A 26,228-nucleotide genomic window follows, 5' to 3' on the forward strand; every position below is an offset into this window, starting at 1 on the left:
CCCTTTCCCCGGGAGGGAGTTGTTCCACTTTCCCCGGGACATGTTACCCATTACCCGGGACATGTTCACCTTTCTCCGGTACATGTTCCCCTTTCCCCGGGTCATGTTCCCCTTTTCCTGGAACATGTTCCCCTTTCCTCGTGAAATTTTCCCCTTCTCCCGGGAGGGACATGTTTCCCTTCTCCCGAGACGTGTTCCCCTTTCCCCGGGATATGTTTCCCTTTCCCCGCGAGGGACATGTTCCCTTTTCCCCGGGAGGGAGTTGTTCCCCTTTCTCTAGCGGGACAAGTTCCCCTTTCCCCGGGACATGTTACCCTTTGCCCGCGACATGTTTCCCTTTCCTCGGGATATGTTCCCCGTTCCCCGGGAAGGACATGTTTCCCTTTCCCCGGATCATGTTCCCCTTTTCCCGGGACATGTTCCCCTTTCCAAGGACATGTTCCCCTTTCCCCAGGGCATGTTCCCCTTTCCCCGGGAGGGACATGTTCCCCTTTCCCTGGGAAGGTCATGTTCCATTTTCCCCGGGACATGTTTCATTTTCCCCGGGATATGTTTCACTTTCCCCGGGACATGTTCGCCGTTCCCCGGGACATGTTTCCCTTTCCCCGGCACATGTTCCCCTTTCCCCGGGACATGTTCCCCTTTCCTCGGGAGGGACATGTTCCCCTTTCCCCGGCACATGTTTCCCTTACCCCGGGACATGTTCCACTTTCATCGGGATATGTTACCTTTTCCCCGGGACATGTTCCCTTTCCCCGGGAGGGACATGCTCCCCTTTCCAAGGACAAGTTCCCTTTCCCCGGGACATGTTCCCCTTTCCCCGTTACATGTTCCCCTTTCCCCGGGACATGTTCCCCTTTCCCCTGGACGTATTCCCCTTTCCCCGGAACATGTTCCCCTTTCCCCGGGACATGTTCCCCTTTCCCCGGGAGGGAGTTGTTCCCCTTTCTCCAGCGGGTCATGTTACCCTTTACCCGGGACATGTTCCCCTTTCTCCGGTACATGTTCCCCTTTCCCTGGGATATGTTACCCTTTCCCCGGGACATGTTCGTCTTTCCCCGGTACATGTTCCCCTTTCCCCGAGAGGGAGTTGTTTCCCTTTCTCAAGCGGGACATGTTCCCCTTTCCCCGGTACATGTTACCCTTTCGCCGGGACATGTTACCCTTTTCTCGGGACATGTTCCCCTTTCCCCGGGAGGGACATGTTGCAATTTCCCCGGGACATGTTCCCCTTTCCCCGGCGGGACATGTTCCCCTTTCCCCGGGAGGGACATGTTCCATTTTCCCCGGGACATGTTCCCCTTTCCCCGGGACATGTTCCCCTTTCCCCGGGCGGGACATGTTCCCCTTTCCCCGGGAGGGACATGTTCCCCTTTCCCCGGGACATGTTACCCTTTCCCCGGAACGTGTTCCCCTTTCCCCGGGCGGGACATGTTCCCCTTTCCCCGGGAGGGACATGTTCCCCTTTCCCCGGGAGGGACATGTTCCCCTTTCCCCGGGACATGTTACATTTTCCCCGGGACATGTTCCACTTTCCCCGGGACTTGTTCACCTTTCCCCGGGAGGTGTTCACCTTTCCCCGGGACATGTTCCTCTTTCCCCAGGACATGTTCCACTTTCCCCGGGAGGGACATGTTTCCCTTTCCCCGGATCATGTTCCCCTTTTCCCGGGACATGTTCCCGTTTCCAAGGACATGTTCCCCTTTCCCCAGGGCATGTTCCCCTTTCCCCGGGAGGGACATGATCCCCTTTCCCCGGGAAGGTCATGTTCCATTTTCCCCGGGGTATGTTCCATTTTCCCCGGGACATGTTCCACTTTCCCCGGGACATGTTCCCCTTTCCCCGGGATGTGTTCCCCCTTCCCCAGGCGGAACATGTTTCCCTTTCCCCGGGAGGGACATGTTCCCCTTTCCCCGGGTCATGTTCCCCTTTCCCCGGGACATGTAACCCTTTTCCTGGAACATGTTCCCCTTTCCCCAGGACGTGTTCCCCTTTCCCCGGGATATGTTTCCCTTTCCCCGCGAGGGTCATGTTCCCCTTTCCCCGCGACATGTTCCCCTTTCCCCGGGAGGGAGTTGTTCCACTTTCCCCGGGACATGTTACCCATTACCCGGGACATGTTCACCTTTCTCCGGTACATGTTCCCCTTTCCCCGGGTCATGTTCCCCTTTTCCTGGAACATGTTCCCCTTTCCTCTTGAAATTTTCCCCTTCTCCCGGGAGGGACATGTTTCCCTTCTCCCGAGACGTGTTCCCCTTTCCCCGGGATATGTTTCCCTTTCCCCGCGAGGGACATGTTCCCCTTTCCCCGGGAGGGAGTTGTTCCCCTTTCTCGAGCGGGACAAGTTCCCCTTTCCCCGGGACATGTTACCCTTTGCCCGCGACATGTTTCCCTTTCCTCGGGATATGTTCCCCGTTCCCCGGGAAGGACATGTTTCCCTTTCCCCGGATCATGTTCCCCTTTTCCCGGGACATGTTCCCCTTTCCAAGGACATGTTCCCCTTTCCCCAGGGCATGTTCCCCTTTCCCCGGGAGGGACATGTTCCCCTTTCCCTGGGAAGGTCATGTTCCATTTTCCCCGGGACATGTTCCATTTTCCCCGGGATATGTTTCACTTTCCCCGGGACATGTTCGCCGTTCCCCGGGACATGTTTCCCTTTCCCCGGCACATGTTCCCCTTTCCCCGGGACATGTTCCCCTTTCCTCGGGAGGGACATGTTCCCCTTTCCCCGGCACATGTTTCCCTTACCCCGGGACATGTTCCACTTTCATCGGGATATGTTACCTTTTCCCCGGGACATGTTTCCTTTCCCCGGGAGGGACATGCTCCCCTTTCCAAGGACAAGTTCCCTTTCCCCGGGACATGTTCCCCTTTCCCCGTTACATGTTTCCCTTTCCCCGGAACAATTTCCACTTTTCCAGGGACATGTTCCCCTTTTCCCAGGACATGTTCCCCTTTTCCCGGGACATGTTCCCCTTTCCCCGGGATATGTTACCCTTTCCCCGGGACATGTTCCCCTTTCCCTGGGAGGGACATGTTCCCCTTTCCCCGGGACATGTTCCCCTTTCCCCGTTACATGTTCCCTTTCCCCAGGACATGTTCCCCTTTCCCCGGGACATGTTCCCCTTTCCCTCGGACATATTCCCCTTTTCCAGGGACATGTTCCCCTTTCCCCGGGAAATGTTCCCCTTCTCCCGGGAGGGACATGTTCCCCTTTCCCCTGGACGTGTTCCCCTTTCCCCAGGACTTGTTCCCCTTTCCCTGGGACATGTTCCCCTTTCACCGGGAGGGACATGTTCCCCTTTCCCCGGGACATGTTCCCCTTTCCCCTGGACGTATTCCCCTTTCCCCGGGACATGTTCCGCTTTCCCCGGGAGGGAGTTGTTCCCCTTTCTCCAGCGGGTCATGTTACCCTTTACCCGGGACATGTTCCCCTTTCTCCGGTACATGTTCTCCTTTCCCTGGGATATGTTACCCTTTCCCCGGGACATGTTCCCCTTTCCCCGGTACATGTTCCCCTTTCCCCGAGAGGGAGTTGTTTCCCTTTCTCCAGCGGGACATGTTCCCCTTTCCCCGGTACATGTTACCCTTTCCCCGGGACATGTTACCTTTTTCTCGGGACATGTTCCCCTTTCCCCGGGAGGGACATGTTGCAATTTCCCCAGGACATGTTCCCCTTTCCCCGGCGGGACATGTTCCCCTTTCCCCGGGAGGGACATGTTCCATTTTCCCCGGGACATGTTCCCCTTTCCCCGGGACATGTTCCCCTTTCCCCGGGCGGGACATGTTCCCCTTTCCCCGGGAGGGACATGTTCCCCTTTCCCCGGGACATGTTACCCTTTCCCCGGGACGTGTTCCCCTTTCCCCGGGCGGGACATGTTCCCCTTTCCCCGGGAGGGACATGTTCCCCTTTCCCCGGGAGGGACATGTTCCCCTTTCCCCGGGACATGTTACATTTTCCCCGGGACATGTTCCACTTTCCCCGGGACATGTTCACCTTTCCCCGGGAGGTGTTCACCTTTCCCCGGGACATGTTCCTCTTTCCCCAGGACATGTTCCACTTTCCCCGGGAGGGACATGTTTCCCTTTCCCCGGATCATGTTCCCCTTTTCCCGGGACATGTTCCCCTTTCCAAGGACATGTTCCCCTTTCCCCAGGGCATGTTCCCCTTTCGCCGGGAGGGACATGATCCCCTTTCCCCGGGAAGGTCATGTTCCATTTTCCCCGGGGTATGTTCCATTTTCCCCGGGACATGTTCCACTTTCCCCGGGACATGTTCCCCTTTCCCCGGGATGTGTTCCCCCTTCCCCAGGCGGAACATGTTTCCCTTTCCCCGGGAGGGACATGTTCCCCTTTCCCCGGGTCATGTTCCCCTTTCCCCGGGACATGTAACCCTTTTCCTGGAACATGTTCCCCTTTCCCCAGGACGTGTTCCCTTTTCCCCGGGATATGTTACCCTTTCCCCGCGAGGGTCATGTTCCCCTTTCCCCGCGACATGTTCCCCTTTCCCCGGGAGGGAGTTGTTCCACTTTCCCCGGGACATGTTACCCTTTACCCGGGACATGTTCACCTTTCTCCGGTACTTGTTCCCCTTTCCCCGGGTCATGTTCCCCTTTTCCTGGAACATGTTCCCCTTTCCTCGTGAAATTTTCCCCTTCTCCCGGGAGGGACATGTTTCCCTTCTCCCGAGACGTGTTCCCCTTTCCCCGGGATATGTTTCCCTTTCCCCGCGAGGGACATGTTCCCCTTTCCCCGGGAGGGAGTTGTTCCCCTTTCTCTAGCGGGACAAGTTCCCCTTTCCCCGGGACATGTTACCCTTTGCCCGCGACATGTTCCCCTTTCCTCGGGATATGTTCCCCGTTCCCCGGGAGGGACATGTTTCCCTTTCCCCGGATCATGTTCCCCTTTTCCCGGGACATGTTCCCCTTTCCAAGGACATGTTCCCCTTTCCCCAGGGCATGTTCCCCTTTCCCCGGGAGGGACATGTTCCCCTTTCCCTGGGAAGGTCATGTTCCATTTTCCCCGGGACATGTTCCATTTTCCCCGGGATATGTTTCACTTTCCCCGGGACATGTTCGCCGTTCCCCGGGACATGTTTCCCTTTCCCCGGCACATGTTCCCCTTTCCCCGGGACATGTTCCCCTTTCCTCGGGAGGGACATGTTCCCCTTTCCCCGGCACATGTTCCCCTTTCCCCGGGACATGTTCCACTTTCATCGGGATATGTTACCTTTTCCCCGGGACATGTTCCCTTTCCCCGGGAGGGACATGCTCCCCTTTCCAAGGACAAGTTCCCTTTCCCCGGGACATGTTCCCCTTTCCCCGTTACATGTTTCCCTTTCCCCGGAACAATTTCCACTTTTCCAGGGACATGTTCCCCTTTTCCCGGGACATGTTCCCCTTTTCCCGGGACATGTTCCCCTTTCCCCGGGATATGTTACCCTTTCCCCGGGACATGTTCCCCTTTCCCTGGGAGGGACATGTTCCCCTTTATCCCGGGACATGTTCCCCTTTCCCCGTTACATGTTCCCTTTCCCCAGGACATGTTCCCCTTTCCCCGGGACATGTTCCCCTTTCCCTCGGACATATTCCCCTTTTCCAGGGACATGTTCCCCTTTCCCCGGGAAATGTTCCCCTTCTCCCGGGAGGGACATGTTTCCTTCTCCCGAGACGTGTTCCCCTTTCCCCGGGATATGTTTCCCTTTCCCCGCGAGGGACATGTTCCCCTTTCCCCGGGAGGGAGTTGTTCCCCTTTCTCTAGCGGGACATGTTCCCCTTTCCCCGGGACATGTAACCCTTTCCCCGGGAAGGACATGTTCCCCTTTCCCCGGGAGGGACATGTTCCACTTTACCCGGGACATGTTCACCTTTCCCCGGGAGGTGTTCACCTTTCCCCGTTACATGTTTCCCTATCCCTGGAACAATTTCCACTTTTCCAGGGACATGTTCCCCTTTTCCCGGGACATGTTCCCCTTTCCCCGGCATATGTTACCCTTTCCCCGGGACATGTTCCCCTTTCCCTGGGAGGGACATGTTCCCCTTTCCCCGGGACATGTTCCCCTTTCCCCGTTACATGTTCCCTTTCCCCAGGACATGTTCCCCTTTCCCCGGGACATGTTCCCCTTTCCCTCGGACATATTCCCCTTTTCCAGGGACATGTTCCCCTTTCCCCGGGAAATGTTCCCCTTCTCCCGGGAGGGACATGTTCCCCTTTCCCCTGGACGTGTTCCCCTTTCCCCAGGACTTGTTCCCCTTTCCCTGGGAGGGACATGTTCCCCTTTATCCCGGGACATGTTCCCCTTTCCCCGTTACATGTTCCCTTTCCCCAGGACATGTTCCCCTTTCCCCGGGACATGTTCCCCTTTCCCTCGGACATATTCCCCTTTTCCAGGGACATGTTCCCCTTTCCCCGGGAAATGTTCCCCTTCTCCCGGGAGGGACATGTTTCCCTTCTCCCGAGACGTGTTCCCCTTTCCCCGGGATATGTTTCCCTTTCCCCGCGAGGGACATGTTCCCCTTTCCCCGGGAGGGAGTTGTTCCCCTTTCTCTAGCGGGACATGTTCCCCTTTCCCCGGGACATGTAACCCTTTCCCCGGGAAGGACATGTTCCCCTTTCCCCGGGAGGGACATGTTCCACTTTACCCGGGACATGTTCACCTTTCCCCGGGAGGTGTTCACCTTTCCCCGTTACATGTTTCCCTATCCCTGGAACAATTTCCACTTTTCCAGGGACATGTTCCCCTTTTCCCGGGACATGTTCCCCTTTCCCCGGCATATGTTACCCTTTCCCCGGGACATGTTCCCCTTTCCCTGGGAGGGACATGTTCCCCTTTCCCCGGGACATGTTCCCCTTTCCCCGTTACATGTTCCCTTTCCCCAGGACATGTTCCCCTTTCCCCGGGACATGTTCCCCTTTCCCTCGGACATATTCCCCTTTTCCAGGGACATGTTCCCCTTTCCCCGGGAAATGTTCCCCTTCTCCCGGGAGGGACATGTTCCCCTTTCCCCTGGACGTGTTCCCCTTTCCCCAGGACTTGTTCCCCTTTCCCTGGGACATGTTCCCCTTTCCCTGGGAGGGACATGTTCCCCTTTCCCCGGGACATGTTCCACTTTCCCCGGGCGGGACATGTTCCTCTTTCCCCGGGAGGGACATGTTCCCCTTTCCCCGGGAGGGACATGTTCCCCTTTCCCCGGGACATGTTACATTTTCCCCGGGACATGTTCCATTTTCCCCAGGACATGTTCCACTTTCCCCGGGAGTGACATGTTTCCCTTTCCCCGGATCATGTTCCCCTTTTCCCGGGACATATTCCCCTTTCCAAGGACATGTTCCCCTTTCCCCAGGGCATGTTCCCCTTTCCCCGGGAGGGACATGTTCCCCTTTCCCCGGGAAGGTCATGTTCCATTTTCCCCGGGACATGTTCCATTTTCCCTGGGACATGTTCCACTTTCCCCGGGACATGTTCCCCTTTCCCCGGGACGTGTTCCCCCTTCTCCGGGCGGAACATGTTTCCCTTTCCCCGGGAGGGACATGTTCCCCTTTCCCCGGGTCATGTTCCCCTTTCCCCGGGACATGTAACCCTTTTCCTGGAACATGTTCCCCTTTCCCCAGGACGTGTTCCCCTTTCCCCGGGAGGGAGTTGTTCCACTTTCCCCGGGACATGTTACCCTTTACCCGGGACATGTTCCCCTTTCTCCGGTACATGTTCCCCTTTCCCCGGGTCATGTTCCCCTTTTCCTGGAACATGTTCCCCTTTCCTCGGGAAATGTTACCCTTCTCCCGGGAGGGACATGTTTCCCTTCTCCGGAGACGTGTTCCCCTTTCCCCGGGATATGTTTCCCTTTCCCCGCGAGGGACATGTTCCCCTTTCCCCGGGAGGGAGTTGTTCCCCTTTCTCTAGCGGGACATGTTCCCCTTTCCCCGGGACATGTTACCCTTTCCCCGGAACATGTTCCCCTTTCCTCGGGACATGTTCCCCGTTCCCCGGGAGGGACATGTTCCATTTTCCCCGGGACATGTTCCCCTTTCCCCGGGAGGGACATGTTCCCCTTTCCCCGGGACATGTTCCATTTTCCCCGGGATATGTTTCCCTTTCCCCGGGACATGTTCCCCTTTCCCCGTGACATGTTCCACTTTCCCCGGGAGGGACATGTTCGCCTTTCCCTGGGACATGTTACACTTTCCCCGGGACATGTTCCCCTTTCCCCGTGACATGTTCACTTTTCGACTGGGACATGTTCCCTATTCCCCAGGACATGTTCCCCTTACCTCGGGACATGTTCCCCGTTTCCCGGGAGGGACATGTTCCATTTTCCCCGGGACATGTTCCCCTTTCCCCGGGCGGGACATGTTCCCCTTTCCCCGGGAGGGACATGTTCCCCTTTCCCCGGGAGGGACATGTTCCCCTTTCTCCAGGACTTGTTCCCCTTCCCCGGGACACGTTCCCCTTTCCCCGGGAGGGACATGTTCCCCTTTCCCTGGGACATGTTCCCCTTTCCCCGGGACATGTTCCTATTTCCCTTGGACATGTTCCACTTTCCCCGGGAGGGACATGTTCCCCTTCCCCCGGGTCATGTTCCCCTTTCCCCAGGACATGTTCCCCTTTTCCTGGAACATGTTCCCCTTTCCCCGGGAAATGTTTCCCTTTTCCCGCGAGGGACATGTTCCCCTTTCCCCAGGACATGTTCCCCTTCTCCCGGGAGGGACATGTTCCCCTTTCCCCTGGACGTGTTCCCCTTTCCCCGGGATATGTTTCCCTTTCCCCGGGACATGTTCCCCTTTCCCCGTGACATGTTCCACTTTCCCCGGGAGGGACATGTTCGCCTTTCCCTTGGACATGTTCCACTTTCCCCGGGAGGGACATGTTCCCCTTTCCCCGGGTCATGTTCCCCTTTCCCCGGGACATGTTCCCCTTTCCCCGGGAAGGTCATGTTCCCCTTTCCCCGGGACATGTTCCATTTTCCCCGGGACATGTTCCACTTTCCCCGGGTCATGTTCCCCTTTCCCCGGGACATGTTCCCCTTTTCCTGGAACATGTTCCCCTTTCCCCGGGAAATGTTTCCCTTTTCCCGCGAGGGACATGTTCCCCTTTCCCTGGGACATGTTCCCCTTTTCCCGGGAGGGACATGTTCGCCTTTCCCTACAACATGTTACCCTTTCCCCGGAAGGGACATGTTCCCCTTTCCCCGGGTCATGTTCCTCTTTCCCCGGGACATGTTCCCCTTCTCCCAAGACGTGTTCCCATTTCCCCGGGATATGTTCCCCTTTCCCCGGGAGGGACATGTTCGCCTTTCCCTGGGACATGTTACACTTTCCCCGGGACATGTTCCCCTTTCCCCGTGACATGTTCACTTTTCGACTGGGACATGTTCCCTATTCCCCAGGACATGTTCCCCTTACCTCGGGACATGTTCCCCGTTTCCCGGGAGGGACATGTTCCATTTTCCCCGGGACATGTTCCCCTTTCCCCGGGCGGGACATGTTCCCCTTTCCCCGGGAGGGACATGTTCCCCTTTCCCCGGGAGGGACATATTCCCCTTTCTCCAGGACTTGTTCCCCTTCCCCGGGACACGTTCCCCTTTCCCCGGGAGGGACATGTTCCCCTTTCCCTGGGACATGTTCCCCTTTCCCCGGGACATGTTCCTATTTCCCTTGGACATGTTCCACTTTCCCCGGGAGGGACATGTTCCCCTTCCCCCGGGTCATGTTCCCCTTTCCCCAGGACATGTTCCCCTTTTCCTGGAACATGTTCCCCTTTCCCCGGGAAATGTTTCCCTTTTCCCGCGAGGGACATGTTCCCCTTTCCCCGGGACATGTTCCCCTTCTCCCGGGAGGGACATGTTCCCCTTTCCCCTGGACGTGTTCCCCTTTCCCCGGGATATGTTTCCCTTTCCCCGGGACATGTTCCCCTTTCCCCGTGACATGTTCCACTTTCCCCGGGAGGGACATGTTCGCCTTTCCCTTGGACATGTTCCACTTTCCCCGGGAGGGACATGTTCCCCTTTCCCCGGGTCATGTTCCCCTTTCCCCGGGACATGTTCCCCTTTCCCCGGGAAGGTCATGTTCCCCTTTCCCCGGGACATGTTCCATTTTCCCCGGGACATGTTCCACTTTCCCCGGGTCATGTTCCCCTTTCCCCGGGACATGTTCCCCTTTTCCTGGAACATGTTCCCCTTTCCCCGGGAAATGTTTCCCTTTTCCCGCGAGGGACATGTTCCCCTTTCCCTGGGACATGTTCCCCTTTTCCCGGGAGGGACATGTTCGCCTTTCCCTACAACATGTTACCCTTTCCCCGGAAGGGACATGTTCCCCTTACCCCGGGTCATGTTCCTCTTTCCCCGGGACATGTTCCCCTTCTCCCAAGACGTGTTCCCATTTCCCCGGGATATGTTCCCCTTTCCCCGGGAGGGACATGTTCCCCTTTCCCCGGGTCATGTTCCCCTTTCCCCGGGACATGTTCCCCTTTCCCCGGGAAGGTCATGTTCCCCTTTCCCCGGGACATGTTCCATTTTCCCCGGGACATGTTCCACTTTCCCCGGGACATGTTCCCCTTTCACCGGGACGTGTTCCCCCTTCCCCGGGCGGAACATGTTTCCCTTTCCCCGGGACATGTTCCCCTTTCCCCGGGAAGGTCATGTTCCCCTTTCCCCGGGACATGTTCCATTTTCCCCGAGACATGTTCCCCTTTCCCCGGGATGTGTTCTCCTTTTCCCGGGCACAACATGTTCCCCTTTCCCCGTGAGGGACATGTTCCCCTTTCCCTGGAACATGTTACATTTTCCCCGGGACATGTTCCACTTTCCCCGGGACATGTTACCCTTTCCCCGGGGGTTGTTCCCCTTTCCCCGGGACATGTTCTTCTTTCCCCAGGACGTGTTCCCCTTTCCCCGGGATATGTTTCCCTTTCCCCGCGAGGGTCATGTTCCCCTTTCCCCGCGACATGTTCCCCTTTCCCCGGGAGGGAGTTGTTCCACTTTCCCCGGGACATGTTACCCTTTACCCGGGACATGTTCACCTTTCTCCGGTACATGTTCCCCTTTCCCCGGGTCATGTTCCCCTTTTCCTGGAACATGTTCCCCTTTCCTCGGGAAATGTTCCCCTTCTCCCGGGAGGGACATGTTTCCCTTCTCCCGAGACGTGTTCCCCTTTCCCTGGGATATGTTTCCCTTTCCCCGCGAGGGACATGTTCCCCTTTCCCCGGGAGGGAGTTGTTCCCCTTTCTCTAGCGGGACATGTTCCCCTTTCCCCGGGACATGTTCCCCTTTCCTCGGGACATGTTCCCCGTTCCCCGGGAGGGACATGTTCCACTTTCCCCGGGACATGTTCCACTTTCCCCGGGACGTGTTCCCCTTTCCCCGGGCGGGACATGTTCCCCTTTCCCCGGGAGGGACATGTTCCACTTTCCCCGGGACAAGTTCCTCTTTCCCCAGGACATGTTCCACTTTCCCCGGGAGGGACATGTTCCCCTTTCCCCGGGTCATATTCCCCTTACACCGGGACATGTTCCCCTTTTCCTGGAACATGTTCCCCTTTCCCCTGGAAAATGTTCCCCTTCTCCCGGGAGGGACATGTCCCCCTTCTCCCGAGACGTGTTCCCATTTCCCCGGGACATGTTCCCCTTTCCGCGGGACGTGTTACATTTGCCCCGGGACATGTTCCCCTTTCCCCGGGAGGTGTCCCCGTTTCCACGGGACATGTTCCTATTTCCCTTGGACATGTTCCACTTTCCCCGGGAGGGACATGTTCCCCTTTCCCCGGGTCATGTTCCCCTTTCCCTGGGACATGTTCCCCTTTTCCTGGAACATGTTCCCCTTTCCCCGGGAAATGTTTCCCTTTTCCCGCGAGGGACATGTTCCCCTTTACCCGGGACATGTTACATTTGCCCCGGGACATGTTCCCCTTTCCCCGGGAGGTGTTCCCGTTTCCCCGGGACATGTTCCTATTTCCCTTGGACATGTTCCACTTTCCCCGGGAGGGACATGTTCCCCTTTCCCCGGGTCATGTTCCCCTTTCCCCGGGACATGTTCCCCTTTTCCTGGAACATGTTCCCCTTTCCCCGGGAAATGTTTCCCTTTTCCCGCGAGGGACATGTTCCCCTTTCCCCGGGACATGTTCCCCTTTCCCCGGGAGGGACATGTTCACGTTTCCCTGGGACATGTTACCCTTTCCCCGGGAGGGACATGTTCCCCTTTCCCCGAGTCATGTTCCTCTTTCCCCGGGACATGTTCCCCTTCTCCCAAGACGTGTTCCCATTTCCCCGGGATATGTTTCCCTTTTCCCGCGAGGGACATGTTACCCTTTCCCCAGGACATGTTCCCCTTTCCCCGGGAGGGACATGTTCGCCTTTCCCTGGGACATCTTACACTTTCCCCGGGACATGTTCCCCTTTCCCCGTGACATGTTCACCTTTCCACCGGGACATGTTCTCTATTCCCCAGGACATGCTCCCCATTCCCCGGGAGGGACATTTTCCACTTTCCATCGGACATATTCCCCTTTCGCCGGGCCATGTTCCCCATTTCCCCGGACGTGTTCCCCTTTCCCTGGGAAATGTTCCTCTTCTCCCAGGATATGTTCCCCTTTCCCCGGGAGGGACATGATCCCCTTTCCACGGGACAAGTTCCCCTTTCCCCAGGACATGTTCCCCTTTCCCTGGGACATGTTCCCCTTTCCCCGGGAGGGACATGTTCCTCTTTCCCCGGGACATGTTCCCTATTCCCCGGGACATGTTCCCCTTTCTCCAGGACTTGTTCCCCTTTCCCCGGGACATGTTCCCCTTTCCCCGGGAGGGACATGTTCCCCTTTCCCTGGGACATGTTACCCTTTCCCCGGGGGTTGTTCCCCTTTCCCCGGGACATGTTCTTCTTTCCCCAGGACGTGTTCCCCTTTCCCCGGGATATGTTTCCCTTTCCCCGCGAGGGTCATGTTCCCCTTTCCCCGCGACATGTTCCCCTTTCCCCGGGAGGGAGTTGTTCCACTTTCCCCGGGACATGTTACCCTTTACCCGGGACATGTTCACCTTTCTCCGGTACATGTTCCCCTTTCCCCGGGTCATGTTCACCTTTTCCTGGAACATGTTCCCCTTTCCTCGGGAAATGTTCCCCTTCTCCCGGGAGGGACATGTTTCCCTTCTCCCGAGACGTGTTCCCCTTTCCCTGGGATATGTTTCCCTTTCCCCGCGAGGGACATGTTCCCCTTTCCCCGGGAGGGAGTTGTTCCCCTTTCTCTAGCGGGACATGTTCCCCTTTCCCCGGGACATGTTCCCCTTTCCTCGGGACATGTTCCCCGTTCCCCGGGAGGGACATGTTCCACTTTCCCCGGGACATGTTCCACTTTCCCCGGGACGTGTTCCCCTTTCCCCGGGCGGGACATGTTCCCCTTTCCCCGGGAGGGACATGTTCCACTTTCCCCGGGACAAGTTCCTCTTTCCCCAGGACATGTTCCACTTTCCCCGGGAGGGACATGTTCCCCTTTCCCCGGGTCATATTCCCCTTACACCGGGACATGTTCCCCTTTTCCTGGAACATGTTCCCCTTTCCCCTGGAAAATGTTCCCCTTCTCCCGGGAGGGACATGTCCCCCTTCTCCCGAGACGTGTTCCCATTTCCCCGGGACATGTTCCCCTTTCCGCGGGACGTGTTACATTTGCCCCGGGACATGTTCCCCTTTCCCCGGGAGGTGTCCCCGTTTCCACGGGACATGTTCCTATTTCCCTTGGACATGTTCCACTTTCCCCGGGAGGGACATGTTCCCCTTTCCCCGGGTCATGTTCCCCTTTCCCTGGGACATGTTCCCCTTTTCCTGGAACATGTTCCCCTTTCCCCGGGAAATGTTTCCCTTTTCCCGCGAGGGACATGTTCCCCTTTACCCGGGACATGTTACATTTGCCCCGGGACATGTTCCCCTTTCCCCGGGAGGTGTTCCCGTTTCCCCGGGACATGTTCCTATTTCCCTTGGACATGTTCCACTTTCCCCGGGAGGGACATGTTCCCCTTTCCCCGGGTCATGTTCCCCTTTCCCCGGGACATGTTCCCCTTTTCCTGGAACATGTTCCCCTTTCCCCGGGAAATGTTTCCCTTTTCCCGCGAGGGACATGTTCCCCTTTCCCCGGGACATGTTCCCCTTTCCCCGGGAGGGACATGTTCACGTTTCCCTGGGACATGTTACCCTTTCCCCGGGAGGGACATGTTCCCCTTTCCCCGGGTCATGTTCCTCTTTCCCCGGGACATGTTCCCCTTCTCCCAAGACGTGTTCCCATTTCCCCGGGATATGTTTCCCTTTTCCCGCGAGGGACATGTTACCCTTTCCCCAGGACATGTTCCCCTTTCCCCGGGAGGGACATGTTCGCCTTTCCCTGGGACATCTTACACTTTCCCCGGGACATGTTCCCCTTTCCCCGTGACATGTTCACCTTTCCACCGGGACATGTTCTCTATTCCCCAGGACATGCTCCCCATTCCCCGGGAGGGACATTTTCCACTTTCCATCGGACATATTCCCCTTTCGCCGGGCCATGTTCCCCATTTCCCCGGACGTGTTCCCCTTTCCCTGGGAAATGTTCCTCTTCTCCCAGGATATGTTCCCCTTTCCCCGGGAGGGACATGATCCCCTTTCCACGGGACAAGTTCCCCTTTCCCCAGGACATGTTCCCCTTTCCCTGGGACATGTTCCCCTTTCCCCGGGAGGGACATGTTCCTCTTTCCCCGGGACATGTTCCCTATTCCCCGGGACATGTTCCCCTTTCTCCAGGACTTGTTCCCCTTTCCCCGGGACATGTTCCCCTTTCCCCGGGAGGGACATGTTCCCCTTTCCCTGGGACATGTTCCCCTTTCCCTGGGACTTGTTCCCCTTTCCCCGGGACATGTTCCCTTTCCCCGGGACTTGTTCCGCTTTCTCTGGGACATGTTCCCCTTTCACCGGGAGGGACATGTTTCCCTTTTCTCTCGGACATGTTCCCCTTTCCCTCGGACATATTCCCCTTTTCCAGGTATATGTCCCCCTTTCCCAGAGAAATGTTCCCCTTCTCCCGGGAGTGACATGTTCCCCATCCCCGGTACATGTTCCCCTTTCCCCGGGAGGGACATGCTCCCCTTTCCACGGGACAAGTTCCCTTTCCACGGGACATGTTCCCCTTTCCCTGGGACATGTTTCCCTTTCCCTGGGAGGGACATGTTCCCCTTTCCCCGGGACATGTTCCCCTTTCCCTGTTACATGTTTCCCTTTCCCCGGAACAAGTTCCCCTTTTCCCGGGACATGTTCCCCTTTCCCCGGGACATGTTCCCCTTTCCCCGGGACATGTTCCCCTTTCCCCGGGATATGTTACCCTTTCCCCGATACACGTTCCCCTTTCCCTGGAGGGAGATGATCCCCTTTCCCCGGGACATGGATGATCCCCTTTCCCCGGGACATGTTTCACTTTCTCCGGGACATGTTCCCCTTTCCCTGGGAGAGACATGTTACCCTTTCCATGGGAGGGACATGCTCCCCTTCCCCCGGAACATGTTCCCCTTTCCCTGGGACGTGTTCCACTTTCCCTTGGAGGGACGTGTTCCCCTTTCCCTTGGAGGGACATATTCCCCTTTCCCTGGGACATGTTCCCCTTTCCCCGGTACATGTTCCCCTTTCCCCGGGATATGTTACCCTTTCCCCGCGACATGTTCCCCATTACCTGGGACATTATCCCCTTTCCCCGGAACATGTTGCCCTTTCCCTGGGATATGTTACCCTTTCGCTGGGATATTTTACCCTTTCTGCGGGACATGTTCCCCTTTCCCTGGGACATGTTCCCCTTTTCCTGGGACTTGTTCCCCTTTCCCTAGGACATGTTCCCCTATCCCCGGGATATGTTACCCTTTCCCTGGGATATGTTACCCTTTCCCCCGGACGTTTTCCCCTTTCCCCAGGACATGTTCCCCTTTTCCCCGGATATGTTACCCTTTCCCTGGGATATGATCCCCTTTCCCTGGGACATGTTCCCCTTTCCCCGGAACATTTTCCCCTTTCCCTGGGAGGGACATGCTCCCCATTCCCCGGGAGGGACATTTTTTACTTTCCCTCGGACATATTCCCCTTTCGCCGGGCCATGTTCCCCATTTCCCCGGACGTGTTTCCCTTTCCCCGGGATATGTTCCCCTTTCCCCGGGACATGTTCCCCTTTCCCCGGGAGGGACATGTTCCCCTTTCCCCGGGACATGTTCCCCTTTCCACCGGGACATGTTCCCTATTCCCCAGGAAATGTTCCCCTTTCCCCGGGAGGGACATGTTCCCCTTTCTCCAGGACTTGTTCCCCTTTCCCCGGGACACGTTCCCCTTTCCCCGGGAGGGACATGTTCCCCTTTCCCCGGAACATGTTGCCATTTCCCTCGGACATATTCCCCTTTTCCAGGGACATGTTCCCCTTTCCCCGGAAAATGTTCCCCTTCTCCCGGGAAGGACGTGTTCCCCTTTCCCCGGGAGGGACATGTTCCTCTTTCCCCGGGACATGTTCCCTATTCCCCGGGACATGTTCCCCTTTCTCCAGGACTTGTTCCCCTTTCCCCGGGACATGTTCCCCTTTCCCCGGGAGGGACATGTTCCCCTTTCCCTGGGACATGTTCCCCTTTCCCTGGGACTTGTTCCCCTTTCCCCGGGACATGTTCCCTTTCCCCGGGACTTGTTCCGCTTTCTCTGGGACATGTTCCCCTTTCACCGGGAGGGACATGTTTCCCTTTTCTCTCGGACATGTTCCCCTTTCCCTCGGACATATTCCCCTTTTCCAGGTATATGTCCCCCTTTCCCAGAGAAATGTTCCCCTTCTCCCGGGAGTGACATGTTCCCCATCCCCGGCACATGTTCCCCTTTCCCCGGGAGGGACATGCTCCCCTTTCCACGGGACAAGTTCCCTTTCCACGGGACATGTTCCCCTTTCCATGGGACATGTTTCCCTTTCCCTGGGAGGGACATGTTCCCCTTTCCCCGGGACATGTTCCCCTTTCCCTGTTACATGTTTCCCTTTCCCCGGAACAAGTTCCCCTTTTCCCGGGACATGTTCCCCTTTTCCCAGGACATGTTCCCATTTTCCCGGGACATGTTCCACTTTCTCCGGGAGGGAAATGTTCCCTTTTCCCCGGGACATGTTCCCCTTTCCCCGGGACATGTTCCCCTTTCCCCGGGATATGTTACCCTTTCCCCGATACACGTTCCCCTTTCCCTGGAGGGAGATGATCCCCTTTCCCCGGGACATGGATGATCCCCTTTCCCCGGGACATGTTTCACTTTCTCCGGGACATGTTCCCCTTTCCCTGGGAGAGACATGTTACCCTTTCCATGGGAGGGACATGCTCCCCTTCCCCCGGAACATGTTCCCCTTTCCCTGGGACGTGTTCCACTTTCCCTTGGAGGGACGTGTTCCCCTTTCCCTTGGAGGGACATATTCCCCTTTCCCTGGGACATGTTCCCCTTTCCCCGGTACATGTTCCCCTTTCCCCGGGATATGTTACCCTTTCCCCGCGACATGTTCCCCTTTACCTGGGACATTATCCCCTTTCCCCGGAACATGTTGCCCTTTCCCTGGGATATGTTACCCTTTCGCTGGGATATTTTACCCTTTCTGCGGGACATGTTCCCCTTTCCCTGGGACATGTTCCCCTTTTCCTGGGACTTGTTCCCCTTTCCCTAGGACATGTTCCCCTATCCCCGGGATATGTTACCCTTTCCCCGGGATATGTTACCCTTTCCCCCGGACGTTTTCCCCTTTCCCCAGGACATGTTCCCCTTTTCCCCGGATATGTTACCCTTTCCCTGGGATATGATCCCCTTTCCCTGGGACATGCTCCCCATTCCCCGGGAGGGACATTTTTTACTTTCCCTCGGACATATTCCCCTTTCGCCGGGCCATGTTCCCCATTTCCCCGGACGTGTTTCCCTTTCCCCGGGATATGTTCCCCTTTCCCCGGGACATGTTCCCCTTTCCCCGGGAGGGACATGTTCCCCTTTCCCCGGGACATGTTCCCCTTTCCACCGGGACATGTTCCCTATTCCCCAGGACATGTTCCCCTTTCCCCGGGAGGGACATGTTCCCCTTTCTCCAGGACTTGTTCCCCTTTCCCCGGGACACGTTCCCCTTTCCCCGGGAGGGACATGTTCCCCTTTCCCCGGAACATGTTGCCATTTCCCTCGGACATATTCCCCTTTTCCAGGGACATGTTCCCCTTTCCCCGGAAAATGTTCCCCTTCTCCCGGGAGGGACATGTTCCCCTTTCCCCTGGACATGTTCCCCTTTCCCCGGGATATGTTTCCCTTTTCCCGGGACATGTTCCCCTTTCCCCGGGACATGTTCCACTTTCCCCGGGTAGGGACATGTTCGCATTTCCCTGGGACATGTTACCCTTTCCCCGGGACATGTTCCACTTTCCCCGGGAGGGAGTTGTTCCCCTTTCTCCAGCGGGACATGTTACCCTTTACCCGGGACATGTTCCCCTTTCTCCGGTACATGTTCCCCTTTCCCCGGGATATGTTACCCTTTCCCCGATACACGTTCCCCTTTCCCTGGAGGGAGATGATCCCCTTTCCCCGGGACATGGATGATCCCCTTTCCCCGGGACATGTTTCACTTTCTCCGGGACATGTTCCCCTTTCCCTGGGAGAGACATGTTACCCTTTCCATGGGAGGGACATGCTCCCCTTCCCCCGGAACATGCTCCCCTTTCCCTGGGACGTGTTCCACTTTCCCTTGGAGGGACGTGTTCCCCTTTCCCTTGGAGGGACATATTCCCCTTTCCCTGGGACATGTTCCCCTTTCCCCGGGATATGTTACCCTTTCCCCGCGACATGTTCCCCTTTACCTGGGACATTATCCCCTTTCCCCGGAACATGTTGCCCTTTCCCTGGGATATGTTACCCTTTCGCTGGGATATTTTACCCTTTCTGCGGGACATGTTCCCCTTTCCCTGGGACATGTTCCCCTTTTCCTGGGACTTGTTCCCCTTTCCCTAGGACATGTTCCCCTATCCCCGGGATATGTTACCCTTTCCCCGGGATATGTTACCCTTTCCCCCGGACGTTTTCCCCTTTCCCCAGGACATGTTCCCCTTTTCCCCGGATATGTTACCCTTTCCCTGGGATATGATCCCCTTTCCCTGGGACATGTTCCCCTTTCCCCGGAACATTTTCCCCTTTCCCTGGGAGGGACATGCTCCCCATTCCCCGGGAGGGACATTTTTTACTTTCCCTCGGACATATTCCCCTTTCGCCGGGCCATGTTCCCCATTTCCCCGGACGTGTTTCCCTTTCCCCGGGATATGTTCCCCTTTCCCCGGGACATGTTCCCCTTTCCCCGGGAGGGACATGTTCCCCTTTCCCCGGGACATGTTCCCCTTTCCACCGGGACATGTTCCCTATTCCCCAGGACATGTTCCCCTTTCCCCGGGAGGGACATGTTCCCCTTTCTCCAGGACTTGTTCCCCTTTCCCCGGGACACGTTCCCCTTTCCCCGGGAGGGACATGTTCCCCTTTCCCCGGAACATGTTGCCATTTCCCTCGGACATATTCCCCTTTTCCAGGGACATGTTCCCCTTTCCCCGGAAAATGTTCCCCTTCTCCCGGGAGGGACATGTTCCCCTTTCCCCTGGACATGTTCCCCTTTCCCCGGGATATGTTTCCCTTTTCCCGGGACATGTTCCCCTTTCCCCGGGACATGTTCCACTTTCCCCGGGTAGGGACATGTTCGCATTTCCCTGGGACATGTTACCCTTTCCCCGGGACATGTTCCACTTTCCCCGGGAGGGAGTTGTTCCCCTTTCTCCAGCGGGACATGTTACCCTTTACCCGGGACATGTTCCCCTTTCTCCGGTACATGTTCCCCTTTCCCTGGAATATGTTACCCTTTCCCCGGGACATGTTCCTCTTTCCCCGGGACATGTTCCCCTTTCCCCGAGAGGGAGTTGTTTCTCTTTCTCCAACGGGACATGTTCCCCTTTCCCCGGTACATGTTTCCCTTTCCCCGGGACATGTTACCCTTTCCGCGGGACATGTTCCCCTTTCCTCGGGACATGATCCCCTTTCCCCGGGAGGGACATGTTCCCCTTTCCCCGGGACATGTTCCCCTTTCCCCGGGCGGGACATGTTCCCCTTTCCCCGGGACATGTTCCCCTTTTCCCGGGACGTGTTCCCCTTTCCCCGGGCGGGACATGTTCCCCTTTCCCCGGGAGGGACATGTTCCCCTTTCCCCGAGACATGTTACATTTTCCCCGGAACATGTTCCACTTTCCCTGGGACATGTTCACGTTTCCCCAGGACATGTTCCACTTTCCCCGGGAGGGACATGTTCCCCTTTCCCCGGGTCATGTTCCCCTTTCCCCGGGACATGTTCCCCTTTTCCTGGAACATGTTCCCCTTTTCCCGGGACATGTTCCCCTTTCCAAGGACATGTTCCCATTTTCCCGGGGCATGTTCCCCTTTCCCCGGGAGGGACATGTTCCCCTTTCCCCAGGAGGGACATGTTCCCCTTTCCCCGGGACATGTTCCACTTTCCCCGGGAGGGACATGTTCCCCTTTCCCCGGGAGGGAGCTGTTCCCCTTTCTCTAGCGGGACATGTTCCCCTTTCCCCGGGACATGTTACCCTTTCCCCGGGACATGTTCGCCTTTCCCTGGGACATGTTACACTTTCCCCGGGACATGTTCCCCTTTCCCAGTGACATGTTCACCTTTCCACCGGGACATGTTCCCTATTCCCCAGGACATGTTCCCCTTTCCCCGGGAGGGACATGTTCCCCTTTCTCCAGGACTTGTTCCCCTTTCCCCGGGACACATTCCCCTTTCCCCGGGAGGGACATGCTCCCCATTCCCCGGGAGGGACATTTTTTACTTTCCCTCGGACATATTCCCCTTTCGCCGGGCCATGTTCCCCATTTCCCCGGACGTGTTTCCCTTTCCCCGGGATATGTTCCCCTTTCCCCGGGACATGTTCCCCTTTCCCCGGGAGGGACATGTTCCCCTTTCCCCGGGACATGTTCCCCTTTCCACCGGGACATGTTCCCTATTCCCCAGGACATGTTCCCCTTTCCCCGGGAGGGACATGTTCCCCTTTCTCCAGGACTTGTTCCCCTTTCCCCGGGACACGTTCCCCTTTCCCCGGGAGGGACATGTTCCGCTTTCCCCGGAACATGTTGCCATTTCCCTCGGACATATTCCCCTTTTCCAGGGACATGTTCCCCTTTCCCCGGAACATGTTGCCATTTCCCTCGGACATATTCCCCTTTTCCAGGGACATGTTCCCCTTTCCCCGGAAAATGTTCCCCTTCTCCCGGGAGGGACATGTTCCCCTTTCCCCTGGACATGTTCCCCTTTCCCCGGGATATGTTTCCCTTTTCCCGGGACATGTTCCCCTTTCCCCGGGACATGTTCCACTTTCCCCGGGTAGGGACATGTTCGCATTTCCCTGGGACATGTTACCCTTTCCCCGGGACATGTTCCACTTTCCCCGGGAGGGAGTTGTTCCCCTTTCTCCAGCGGGACATGTTACCCTTTACCCGGGACATGTTCCCCTTTCTCCGGTACATGTTCCCCTTTCCCCGGGATATGTTACCCTTTCCCCGATACACGTTCCCCTTTCCCTGGAGGGAGATGATCCCCTTTCCCCGGGACATGGATGATCCCCTTTCCCCGGGACATGTTTCACTTTCTCCGGGACATGTTCCCCTTTCCCTGGGAGAGACATGTTACCCTTTCCATGGGAGGGACATGCTCCCCTTCCCCCGGAACATGCTCCCCTTTCCCTGGGACGTGTTCCACTTTCCCTTGGAGGGACGTGTTCCCCTTTCCCTTGGAGGGACATATTCCCCTTTCCCTGGGACATGTTCCCCTTTCCCCGGGATATGTTACCCTTTCCCCGCGACATGTTCCCCTTTACCTGGGACATTATCCCCTTTCCCCGGAACATGTTGCCCTTTCCCTGGGATATGTTACCCTTTCGCTGGGATATTTTACCCTTTCTGCGGGACATGTTCCCCTTTCCCTGGGACATGTTCCCCTTTTCCTGGGACTTGTTCCCCTTTCCCTAGGACATGTTCCCCTATCCCCGGGATATGTTACCCTTTCCCCGGGATATGTTACCCTTTCCCCCGGACGTTTTCCCCTTTCCCCAGGACATGTTCCCCTTTTCCCCGGATATGTTACCCTTTCCCTGGGATATGATCCCCTTTCCCTGGGACATGTTCCCCTTTCCCCGGAACATTTTCCCCTTTCCCTGGGAGGGACATGCTCCCCATTCCCCGGGAGGGACATTTTTTACTTTCCCTCGGACATATTCCCCTTTCGCCGGGCCATGTTCCCCATTTCCCCGGACGTGTTTCCCTTTCCCCGGGATATGTTCCCCTTTCCCCGGGACATGTTCCCCTTTCCCCGGGAGGGACATGTTCCCCTTTCCCCGGGACATGTTCCCCTTTCCACCGGGACATGTTCCCTATTCCCCAGGACATGTTCCCCTTTCCCCGGGAGGGACATGTTCCCCTTTCTCCAGGACTTGTTCCCCTTTCCCCGGGACACGTTCCCCTTTCCCCGGGAGGGACATGTTCCCCTTTCCCCGGAACATGTTGCCATTTCCCTCGGACATATTCCCCTTTTCCAGGGACATGTTCCCCTTTCCCCGGAAAATGTTCCCCTTCTCCCGGGAGGGACATGTTCCCCTTTCCCCTGGACATGTTCCCCTTTCCCCGGGATATGTTTCCCTTTTCCCGGGACATGTTCCCCTTTCCCCGGGACATGTTCCACTTTCCCCGGGTAGGGACATGTTCGCATTTCCCTGGGACATGTTACCCTTTCCCCGGGACATGTTCCACTTTCCCCGGGAGGGAGTTGTTCCCCTTTCTCCAGCGGGACATGTTACCCTTTACCCGGGACATGTTCCCCTTTCTCCGGTACATGTTCCCCTTTCCCTGGAATATGTTACCCTTTCCCCGGGACATGTTCCTCTTTCCCCGGGACATGTTCCCCTTTCCCCGAGAGGGAGTTGTTTCTCTTTCTCCAACGGGACATGTTCCCCTTTCCCCGGTACATGTTTCCCTTTCCCCGGGACATGTTACCCTTTCCGCGGGACATGTTCCCCTTTCCTCGGGACATGATCCCCTTTCCCCGGGAGGGACATGTTCCCCTTTCCCCGGGACATGTTCCCCTTTCCCCGGGCGGGACATGTTCCCCTTTCCCCGGGACATGTTCCCCTTTTCCCGGGACGTGTTCCCCTTTCCCCGGGCGGGACATGTTCCCCTTTCCCCGGGAGGGACATGTTCCCCTTTCCCCGAGACATGTTACATTTTCCCCGGAACATGTTCCACTTTCCCTGGGACATGTTCACGTTTCCCCAGGACATGTTCCACTTTCCCCGGGAGGGACATGTTCCCCTTTCCCCGGGTCATGTTCCCCTTTCCCCGGGACATGTTCCCCTTTTCCTGGAACATGTTCCCCTTTTCCCGGGACATGTTCCCCTTTCCAAGGACATGTTCCCATTTTCCCGGGGCATGTTCCCCTTTCCCCGGGAGGGACATGTTCCCCTTTCCCCAGGAGGGACATGTTCCCCTTTCCCCGGGACATGTTCCACTTTCCCCGGGAGGGACATGTTCCCCTTTCCCCGGGAGGGAGCTGTTCCCCTTTCTCTAGCGGGACATGTTCCCCTTTCCCCGGGACATGTTACCCTTTCCCCGGGACATGTTCGCCTTTCCCTGGGACATGTTACACTTTCCCCGGGACATGTTCCCCTTTCCCAGTGACATGTTCACCTTTCCACCGGGACATGTTCCCTATTCCCCAGGACATGTTCCCCTTTCCCCGGGAGGGACATGTTCCCCTTTCTCCAGGACTTGTTCCCCTTTCCCCGGGACACATTCCCCTTTCCCCGGGAGGGACATGCTCCCCATTCCCCGGGAGGGACATTTTTTACTTTCCCTCGGACATATTCCCCTTTCGCCGGGCCATGTTCCCCATTTCCCCGGACGTGTTTCCCTTTCCCCGGGATATGTTCCCCTTTCCCCGGGACATGTTCCCCTTTCCCCGGGAGGGACATGTTCCCCTTTCCCCGGGACATGTTCCCCTTTCCACCGGGACATGTTCCCTATTCCCCAGGACATGTTCCCCTTTCCCCGGGAGGGACATGTTCCCCTTTCTCCAGGACTTGTTCCCCTTTCCCCGGGACACGTTCCCCTTTCCCCGGGAGGGACATGTTCCGCTTTCCCCGGAACATGTTGCCATTTCCCTCGGACATATTCCCCTTTTCCAGGGACATGTTCCCCTTTCCCCGGAAAATGTTCCCCTTCTCCCGGGAGGGACATGTTCCCCTTTCCCCTGGACATGTTCCCCTTTCCCCGGGATATGTTTCCCTTTTCCCGGGACATGTTCCCCTTTCCCCGGGACATGTTCCACTTTCCCCGGGTAGGGACATGTTCGCATTTCCCTGGGACATGTTACCCTTTCCCCGGGACATGTTCCACTTTCCCCGGGAGGGAGTTGTTCCCCTTTCTCCAGCGGGACATGTTACCCTTTACCCGGGACATGTTCCCCTTTCTCCGGTACATGTTCCCCTTTCCCTGGGATATGTTACCCTTTCCCCGGGACATGTTCCTCTTTCCCCGGGACATGTTCCCCTTTCCCCGAGAGGGAGTTGTTTCTCTTTCTCCAACGGGACATGTTCCCCTTTCCCCGGTACATGTTTCCCTTTCCCCGGGACATGTTACCCTTTCCGCGGGACATGTTCCCCTTTCCTCGGGACATGATCCCCTTTCCCCGGGAGGGACATGTTCCCCTTTCCCCGGGACATGTTCCCCTTTCCCCGGGCGGGACATGTTCCCCTTTCCCCGGGACATGTTCCCCTTTTCCCGGGACGTATTCCCCTTTCCCCGGGCGGGACATGTTCCCCTTTCCCCGGGAGGGACATGTTCCCCTTTCCCCGAGACATGTTACATTTTCCCCGGAACATGTTCCACTTTCCCTGGGACATGTTCACGTTTCCCCAGGACATGTTCCACTTTCCCCGGGAGGGACATGTTCCCCTTTCCCCGGGTCATGTTCCCCTTTCCCCGGGACATGTTCCCCTTTTCCTGGAACATGTTCCCCTTTTCCCGGGACATGTTCCCCTTTCCAAGGACATGTTCCCATTTTCCCGGGGCATGTTCCCCTTTCCCCGGGAGGGACATGTTCCCCTTTCCCCAGGAGGGACATGTTCCCCTTTCCCCGGGACATGTTCCACTTTCCCCGGGAGGGACATGTTCCCCTTTCCCCGGGAGGGAGTTGTTCCCCTTTCTCTAGCGGGACATGTTCCCCTTTCCCCGGGACATGTTACCCTTTCCCCGGGACATGTTCGCCTTTCCCGGGGACATGTTACACTTTCCCCGATACATGTTCCCCTTTCCCAGTGACATGTTCACCTTTCCACCGGGACATGTTCCCTATTCCCCAGGACATGTTCCCCTTTCCCCGGGAGGGACATGTTCCCCTTTCTCCAGGACTTGTTCCCCTTTCCCCGGGACACATTCCCCTTTCCCCGGGAGGGACATGCTCCCCATTCCCCGGGAGGGACATTTTTTACTTTCCCTCGGACATATTCCCCTTTCGCCGGGCCATGTTCCCCATTTCCCCGGACGTGTTTCCCTTTCCCCGGGATATGTTCCCCTTTCCCCGGGACATGTTCCCCTTTCCCCGGGAGGGACATGTTCCCCTTTCCCCGGGACATGTTCCCCTTTCCACTGGGACATGTTCCCTATTCCCCAGGACATGTTCCCCTTTCCCCGGGAGGGACATGTTCCCCTTTCTCCAGGACTTGTTCCCCTTTCCCCGGGACACGTTCCCCTTTCCCCGGGAGGGACATGTTCCCCTTTCCCCGGAACATGTTGCCATTTCCCTCGGACATATTCCCCTTTTCCAGGGACATGTTCCCCTTTCCCCGGAAAATGTTCCCCTTCTCCCGGGAGGGACATGTTCCCCTTTCCCCTGGACATGTTCCCCTTTCCCCGGGATATGTTTCCCTTTTCCCGGGACATGTTCCCCTTTCCCCGGGACATGTTCCACTTTCCCCGGGTAGGGACATGTTCGCATTTCCCTGGGACATGTTACCCTTTCCCCGGGACATGTTCCACTTTCCCCGGGAGGGAGTTGTTCCCCTTTCTCCAGCGGGACATGTTACCCTTTACCCGGGACATGTTCCCCTTTCTCCGGTACATGTTCCCCTTTCCCTGGGATATGTTACCCTTTCCCCGGGACATGTTCCT

At 57.3% G+C, this 26,228-nt stretch overlaps 1 pseudogene; it reads left to right on the forward strand.

Moving 5' to 3' along the window:
* LOC139255402 (F-box/WD repeat-containing protein 1A-like) overlaps positions 1 to 26,228 on the forward strand; it is a 441,926-nt pseudogene that overhangs the window by 214,107 nt on the left and 201,591 nt on the right.

The sequence above is a fragment of the Pristiophorus japonicus genome, chromosome 3 (assembly GCF_044704955.1).
Source record: "Pristiophorus japonicus isolate sPriJap1 chromosome 3, sPriJap1.hap1, whole genome shotgun sequence".
NCBI classification, from domain to species: Eukaryota; Metazoa; Chordata; class Chondrichthyes; family Pristiophoridae; genus Pristiophorus; species Pristiophorus japonicus.